Source organism: Callorhinchus milii, unplaced genomic scaffold (assembly GCF_018977255.1).
Source record: "Callorhinchus milii isolate IMCB2004 unplaced genomic scaffold, IMCB_Cmil_1.0 Scaffold351, whole genome shotgun sequence".
NCBI classification, from domain to species: domain Eukaryota; kingdom Metazoa; phylum Chordata; class Chondrichthyes; order Chimaeriformes; family Callorhinchidae; genus Callorhinchus; species Callorhinchus milii.
In genome coordinates, this window is record NW_024705092.1 from 41,956 (window position 1) to 51,279 (window position 9,324).

Genomic DNA, 9,324 nt, shown 5'->3' on the forward strand with positions numbered 1-9,324 from the left:
TCTGAATAGCAGCCAAGAAGTAAGTAGAACCTCTGGATCCTGTTCTGCCCCGAGGCATCAAAACAGCATAATATCACGGTAATGATAAGAATCAGCAGCGAAATGACCTATGATGGAGCTGCGCTGACTGTTACTTAACCCTACGTTCACCGTAGGTTTTAGGACCTATAATAGACTCATCTGGAGATATTGCATCTTGCTGTTGCAATTTACAAGAGGAGTACGCAATATAGACCTAATTATACGCGGGGGTACTATTCGTTGGTAGTAGCGGTGGGATTAGGCCTGCATCTTGCTGTGTACATACTTCCCGGGTATTCGGCCATTACAATCAACTTATGAGCGGCCGAATGTGCTAATTATGGAAAGATCAGCCCAACTAGCGGGGTATTTTTCGGGATCTTGGAGTCCGCTGCATATGTCAGCGCAATTCGTACTATATAGAATGATAAGGTCGTTTCGAATTGCGCTTCAAATCCTACAATTAACGGGATGACCCCGGGCTGACGAGACCCTGAGAACCTTATACAATGTCTATGGATGCCGCGAAGCCATCTCTTCTATCTGTGTCGTTAACCTAGTACTGAGCGCCTGACACCTGATTTTTCTTGTAGAGCCTAAGAGGTTAATGGCGGGCCTGCTTCAAGCTGCATTTAAATTATTTGAGAATATGACTGATACGGGGCTACAGCGACAGCATGATTATACGTATGAGTCTCCTGAGACAATGCTTTTAACTCGTAGCAATTAGTTCCACGGCTAACTTAGCTAAAATCGAACTTTCACGGAATGATTTCACGACCTATGGCGTACCTGTCTGGATTAAGTGATTGTCGGATACTCTGATCGTCGTAAACGCAGGGCTGTAATTTAGAAAGAAAGCCTGGTTACGAACCAGCGACCTACGCACTATTAAGAGACCGGCAACTCAATAGTTGTTAGAACTCGCATACGGGTCGTAAGATCAACCATGACTGGCATCAGGCTAATGAATCCTGTCCGGTCTTAGTTTCCCTGGAGCCAAGACTCCGACAGACTTGAGGAACTATGTGCCATCAGCGATACTACAATCCTCTGCTGGTCTGGTTCCCCGGTAGTTTCCTTCAACATACTGGACGTAGAGAGGAAGCCACTCGAATAGAGGCTGCTGTAACACCTTGACCTGTCACGCACAAGCCTGCTGGGACAGATTTTTACACTTCCTTGAGTGTGGATACAGGCATTGGTCACGGCTCACCGTGACCAATACATCGCCCAAGATCTTACTCCCCTGCGTGGGTTATCGAGACGATAACTTTGTGGTATGAGTCGAGTATTCCTAACATACTTAACTCGTCTAAGCGGGTCTTAGACGATCTTTTTTAGTGATCCGTGGCTCAGGACATTTACTACAGCATTAGTTGCGTTAATATCCGGCTTTAGTCAATCCCTCTTTGTTAAAAGTATGCAACGGGATGTCAAGAATGGTTGACCCTAAAAAGCGTCGAAGTGGTATATGAGGACAAGCGTTTTGGATCTATGGCCGACGCGAGCCTGACCTCCAGCTCGTGTAGCTGACCATAGGACGGATTGCCCAAACGGGCCCGTATGGCACGAGGGAGATAACTAGGGAGTGTATACTCAGGACTACACAGTGCTGGTCATCGGGGCAAGCCGCCGTCCCTACTGGAGATTCGAATCTGATATTTCTGATGTCTCTCATGAAAGACGACTCCTCGCCAACGAGGAGCACGAATCATACCGTTTGCAATAGGACAACAGCCAGGCCGTAACTGAAGTTGTTAAGCGCGGGGTTGTACGGCCTGGTTTGATGCTCTAGCGGCGGACTCCTTGCCGCGAGGGCGTTCGTAACTATTAATTCACCTTTTGGCTTTCTGTATCAAGCTCTGTGGTAGCACAAACAACGTAATCGCCTGTGTAGCCCCCCCGATCTCCGATTGCCCAGCCCAAGTGGAACGGCCGCCTGTTTCAAGAAAACACAGTGGGTACAAAAAGACAAGAGGATGGTGAACCCACGCCTACAGGCAAGTGCTACACGCATTAAGATCGAGCTGCGGGGTATCCACGGATATACCGAGGATTAAAGTCATACGTATGCAGGAGCTACTCACTATCGGGTTTACATCCATCACACGCTGGTGACCGCTCATGCTGAGCTATACTAAGGTAAGTATTAGACGTGTTAAGGTGCTGCATACAACTGGGAAATAAGCGTGCCGTTTAGCTGTTACTTACAATCTCGAATCCTACTCGTCCATCACTACACATACTTAACCGTACGGGAAGGGCTAACAGTGACGGTGTATGTTAGGGAAATGACACGATATGTGTCAGCAACCACGCGTTGCATAATCGAGCAGGCGCGTGGTCGATAGACACAGATCTAATGGGCAAGGGAGGCTAGGATTAATCGAAGCTTTTACAATCGTCTTTCGCTATAGCATCCAAAAGTGACGATTGGGCTCGGGTCGCGCAGGGATTGAGGTCACAGACCTAATGTGAGCCTTCATCGTCCGGCAACTACCGCTGAGGTGGATGAACCCAATTAACAAGAGTACTCTCAAGCACTTAATAGCCCGCGGTCAGAGGTATACCGTAATAGCAGTAGTCGTTCGCCACCCGGATTAGTACCAATCAAATGTCGCTTACCGCAACTGCGCGAAAATTTCCAATCTGGAAACGTCGCGAAGACTGGTTGGCCATCCGTTCCCCAGCACACGCTTCAGAACGCTGTTACGCACCCCTCTCTTATAGGTCCTCTTGAATAGAAATCTAACTTGCCGCCAGCCCGAGTCACTGATTGCAAGAATGCCGCGGGAAATCCAAGGAGTGTCCGTGTTGCAGGTGTCCCGTTTCCCGCATTGTCTACCAGGTTGTGGGTGTAGTTCAGGATAGGAGGCCAAGCTCGACTCTGGGAAAAAATGACGACCCATACCCCAACACCGTAATAGTTTCGAGACCTTGACCATCACATGAACAGAACGTACTGCAGCCGCGTTGCCAAGCGGTTTCTAAGTGAGCACGCTGTCTGAATCTCTTAGTGTCATTTAGCACAAAGCATAATAGCTAATGTTGCGATAGCAAGTATTTCACCTGCCACACAACGTGTCAATAGGTGTCTGGACACTATTCGCTATGGTCGAATGGATCTGTGCCTTGAAGTAGTTCAAACTCGGACGGGTCATGCGAGCTCCTCATGTCACACAGATGCATAGCTCACCGGAGCCGGCCCTCTTGACCAGGAGACTCTTGCGCGACCATTGTTTCGCCATCGGCGAGCGCGGGATTCATACACCTAATCGGGTCACGGCCGCTACCAGGGAACCGCAAATTTTTTAGACGGAGATTCCACATCGTGGCATGTGTTAGACTTGCTACATTGGTGTGCCTCTGTGATCCCAAAAGTCGGAAGGATATTCGAAACATAAGACGGCTGTGGGGTGGTAGGAGTGGTTATATTCGATTACACAAATTCATGATCCCAAACTCCATCCCTGGGGATGGGCAGCCGCTGTGTAGGTCTGTCCCTGATAACGTCAGAGGTCTTTTTACCCTTCATCAGCGTATTAGACTACTGCCACAGATTTAGCACATTAAACGTCGCCACAATATAGGCATCGCGCGGCTGCAATTTAATGACAAGTCAGTGCGGAAGGGACCCAGCAGTTAGTGAAAGTCTCGAGGCACCAGACCTTAGAGTTAAATCCCTACGTCTGGTTGTGAAGAATGGGGGTCGCCGCTCGTTAAGAATTTATAAAGAAGGTGTCGATAGCCGGCTGCCGGGACAGGACAACTCGAATGAGTATGGGATGATCCCGGATGAATTGGGGAACCCGCGCCTCATTGACCGTTCGGAGCACCGCAGTACAGAGGAGGCCCCCTGTCACAGGGAATGGCAATGTTGCCCTTAACTTGCCGGCGGCACCCTCATATACAGCTAGCGCCGACTGCTGCATGCTCACAACGGTACTTTACCCACTGTCCAACGTAAGCACAATTATGACCCTCTGAAACATTAGTCTTTCGCCGGGCTCCCACTGAAAAACCGGCAGAGCGCGTTTGCGCACCGTGCACACAACCTTCAAAGCTGTTCTTCGCATTTGGATGTCCCGGGTTAGTACATCCATTGATACTAACATCAACGTCGGCGGCGATCGGCCAAGACGTAGCCTCGTAATCGCTCCAGGTAGCAGACTGCGATCATTCCCGAGAAATTGAATAGGCCACACTTAGGAGTGGGCGAAACCTAAAGAACAAGGTTCCGTCCTTGTATCCGAAGTCAAGGTTGGAGTAGCGGATAGTCCTTTATAATACGGTAATGCTGTGTCCACGCCCAGCGTCTCGAGCTCGCCTTAGCTAATCATCTTCGTAGCCCCAACCTCGGTTATGATACGTCCATGCGCATGTTAGGCTCCAGTATGATTCTTTTATGCAGTGGGTCGTGGTGCCTTGGCGATTCACGAGCCGTAAGCGCGATCTAGGGTTGTTGACGACGGGAATACTTACTATCGAGGTGAGTGCTTCAATTTCTAAGCGCGGTCTGCCGTCCAGATCCCATTCAGCGCACGCAGTATACCGAACGGAGTATAAATTTCGGCCAGAGTAAACGCGGACGTTCTCTGAAATTGCTCAAACGTACCTTTCTTCTTCGCCGACGCGTTCACAAGTTGTTTTTGCACGGAGCCTCTGGTTCCTAAACACTCGTAACAGCTGCGAACTAGACACTTAGGGTACCCGCTGTTCTAGAACGCAGTCATTTCATACTAGCTTTCGCTTAACTCGTTGATAGAAAAGTTTCAGACTTCGGCATCAGAAGGATGTGATATGGTGGGTGATCAGAAGCATCTTGTAGCAATGTATCCTCCTAGAAGTTTGACAATCGATGCAAGGTCTGTAGTGGGGCCGGCATAACTCCGCTTCAACTTGTGAGGAGGCGTTGTCCGTCGCTAGACCAATTGACTTTGTGTACGCTTTGACAGCACAAGAATCAGCCCGCCACTGGGATTAGCCTATAAATCCCTCTATGCCAACATGCCAGACCTATTGATTGCCGTGCCAGAGGGTCCTTCGACGGGTGACTTCCGTCGTGACCCGGATTGCGTACCAAAACATTCTGACTATTCTTTCTCGAGGGACTAAGCCGAAATCAACGGCCCGCCGTAAAAATTCGACAGCTCGTCACAGAGACTCCAGGCGGCGGGAGAAAAAGCCATTCTAGAAAGGCTGTTTTAGATGCTCGGTGTCCACGGCTATGTGTCGATGGGTTCCGGATCTTCAGCGGACGTTATTACGTTATCTCCAAAACTCAACGCCTCGTATTCTGATATCCGACGAACACGTGCTTTATTTGGGCTTTAGCTTATTAGAGGCCACGATCCCTGTCTAGATGCACACTGCTGCAAGAGAGTACGCACCCCCGTCCAGGCTACTCTTACCTGACTGCGCTAAGCGTGGAGAAAACCCCTTAATATTACCTCTCGCTATAATTCGCTCAGCAGGATAACTGGGCCACCAATGTGCGAGTAATGGCCTCGGGATCGCACAAAGCGTAACCTCATTCCGGGGGCGCTGGTTGCTAGTCATAATTACAAGTAACAATCGTACTTCGCGTATTACTCTCCAGTTGGAAAGCACTCCAACCGCAGATGTTGGTAATCATGGTTCTACCTCAATAAGGGTTTGGGGAAGCATTCCCAGAAACGTACAAGTCGAACTCTCCAGACATGTGTATTGGGACGCTCACTGACTATAGCGCGATTCGCTCAGAGTTGAGGACACGTCATATTTGGCTTGAGGAGATCTGGCTAATATATCTGTGGGCACAGGCGTACTCTGGCGTTAACTTTCTTGGATTTATCGGAGGATTGCACGCCTGCCGAGTGACGTAAGTAACACACCCGCCGCACGGACGCCCGTGTTTAGAGGATCCCCCGCATATGGAAATTAATTATCATCTACTTACTAACCATGAGTTCGGTCGGACTCTGAAACAGTACAAGCAGTGTACGAAAACCCGAATGACATCGTAGAAAGCGAAACGCCTAGACGCGGTAGGCGAGATTAGGGTCTTCCCTAAGCAGAGGGGACTAACCGTCTCCGATTGTAGCGCAAGCGAGACGGTATATTCGAGAACTGGGTCAACGAGGCTTGCAGACTAACATTCAGCTCAAGGTAGTTCGCGCCCCATGACAGGGGCCCTCTTCACCCTACCCCAACTCTCTTAGCATTGTGACATAGACAGATGGTTTCAATACGTCTTCGTTCGGACATTCGTCCAAAACCCGGACCCTAGGTTTATAAGGGAGGGGACAGGTGACGAGCAGCCCTTATCACGATATGTTAGCGATATCTTTGGACTCGTAATGCTACGTTTCTGGGGTGAACAAGCTAGGGACATTACAGAACGAGTAACGCTGACCCGCGTCGGATTATCAGTTTGAACGCTCATACAGGCACAAGGCCCACTTGAGAATGGATGTAGAATCGCATAATTATTCCGGCATTTTACTAGCTCGATCGTGGACCTCGCGAATCTATAGCTAGACGCGACAAAGTTTGCATTTACGAGGGTCCCTCGCAATTATTGCATTATCCTCAGTTCCGCTTGCACGCGCTGCGTCTCAAGTATGCGACTTGGCGTTCCGCAGGAAACAGCGCGCGTTTATACACTGTCGGAATATTCATTGTATGTAAACCTGCATGTCTCTTACGCCCGTACTGCGAACCGCGATAGATGGTGCAATAAAGGCACTTGTGGACTACACCTGAATTATTTGAGCCTAGTAAAGGTGTCGGTGTTACACGATGCGTAAAGGGCCATGAAGACGCCAATGAGGTCTAGAGACAGACCTTATTCGTCCCAAGATCCAGGAAAGAAGTCAGCGGTGTGGATAGGTCTGCCCCGTCTTGCTACAGTCTAGAAGTGCATCTCGACGCTCTATCAGACACCATTGGAGTCGTGTCCATCGATCAAAGGTGTGCGATATTGATCTTTGACGCTGCGGTAAGGTAGCATAGCTTGGGGGGTGACAAAAATAGTACTGCGAGGTGGTTTTGACGGGGTTTCGAGAATTACTCCGTTCGAGGGGTCTTTCGAAAAAAACGGGGAGAGATTAACGATGGTATCACAAAGAGAATTGCCTCTACTAAGCCGCGCGTGGACTAGTTATAAAAATATTGGCGAAGAAGTATTACAAGCCTTTCGTACATCATAACACGCCGGCCGCGCGTGAGGCTTGTGCATTCCATTCTGCGCAAAGGCCGATTTGGTTAGACGAGGCAGCTCAAATGCCGAGTGATTCAGATGATATGCCGGATAAGTGACGTAAAACTTAAGGGAGAGTCAGATAAAGGACGGGAAACCGGTTACTAAGTAGTCTCAGCCTTCATGATAGAGAGGGTATTACGCTGTATAGGCGCTTGGCGCACTCTTGACGAGATACCACAGATTAATTTGCCACTCATGACCAGGGCCTGTGAGTGAAATGACATTGGCCATGGATAGTAGAGCCATCTATACCTTTTAGTAGCCATCACGGCAAACGTCCTTTGCGATTACAATCGGGACCACTTTAAGCTCGCCTGCCCTACATGATCTTCATCGGAAGTCACCAAGCATAGGTATAAGCCATGAATACACGATGCAGTGACACACTTACACAATTATGCGTCTCACCACCCCTAGCAAGAATACCGCCATAGTCCCTGCGGATTACCGTCGGGGCTGGTAGACGTCACAGTGACTGCATCCAGTACTTACCTTCTTCTTATAGCCAGTTGTTTGGGTGTCTAACTGTTCCTATGAGCAACTGGCACAACATAGCGTAACGCGAGCAATTGTTTTAATTACCGGGATGATCGCTAGATCTCTGGTTAAGGGTTTTTCCCATTGCGTAAGGGACCTAGCCACGAATAAACCCCCATGAGACCTACTGAGTAAGTCGCTGGTATGATGGCATTTGAGTAAAACTTCCTTGCCGAAGGTGAGTATTTGTAGTGTCATGTGTCGAAAGAGAACTAGCGTCGTGATACCCCATCATAGAACACTGCCTAGTTGTTCGAGCATTGCATGCCCGCCTCATGGCAACGTATCGTAGCACACGGCAAATTAGTCTCCGACAGCGTTAACGACTGGTGCGGATGAACCGCCAATAATTTCATTTGTGAGGGTACCCAATACATCTTATTTATTTGCTGGATCGTAGAGTCAAACTACTCCTTCCCTCGCATATTGAGATTCTGAGTGCATTTGCTTAGGCGTCGGCTAAAGCCGTGGCGCCGGCCACACAACCCTTTCCAATCCATTGAATCTTGATGGCCACCGAGAAGACGTTCTGTCATCACTTATTGTATGTAAAATTTTCGGGGTAAACAACGGCCTGAAGATCTTTGTACCGTCTGTCTCTCGTATAACGGGACAATGACTAGCGACGATTATCTGCGGCAGAATCCGCTAATGCCCAGAGAGGGAATGGTAACGGAGTTGGTGGTGCATTTTAAAATTCAGATCTTAAACATTTAATGGTCAGAATCCGGGATCCACCAGCCATGGGGGACCTTCTTGTTGGTGTGAGCTCTCCGGCGGTAGTCCGCTCAGAATATATGGCACATGCTAAGGGGACTACCTACCGAAAAGGCCCAGAAGGAGCATTTGAATGATTGCCGGCTAGAGGGGCCGGGTTCTCCCCGGAGCCACTCCACCACGCTGCGTCCGCATCCACGACTCCTCTTGTGAATTGAATAGGAATTTTGTGTAGAGCAATCATTATCCATACGGGTCGAGATGAGGCCGTACTGCATTATTGGCTCGGACCAAACCCCCCACAATTAGCGGACCGCCAGACCCGGAAAAGATTGCGTGGTAAGGCAGGTAGCGATCTGTTTTAAACAGTTAAAGCGACTGCCAATCCGGGACATAGCTGAATTGGAAATTCAGGTGGACAGGGAGTGGGGATAATCATTCTCTAACCCTTAAGTGGTAACATATGTCGTTGTTTCGGTCCTCCTAGTGGTCACTCCTAGAGTAATATGACTATGCCGAGCCCGCCTTTTTTTGTATTCCTGGCGGACGTTGCGTCCCCTACGAGCCAACGGTAGCGAAAAATTTGGAGCTAGAAAGCCCGAATGATCGACTCGCCTCTGTCGAAGTTGCTCCTCGCCATACCACGCACATGAAGGGGGTATCATTCAGTCCCCAACCGCAACACGGCGGCCATACCGAGTGAGGTGTAAACAAATTCTCATAATTAGACACTTTCGTTATTGTCCTAACTCAGGCTGGACATGGTGCTCTCGTTAGTCGGATTGAGCGACAAGATGCGCACC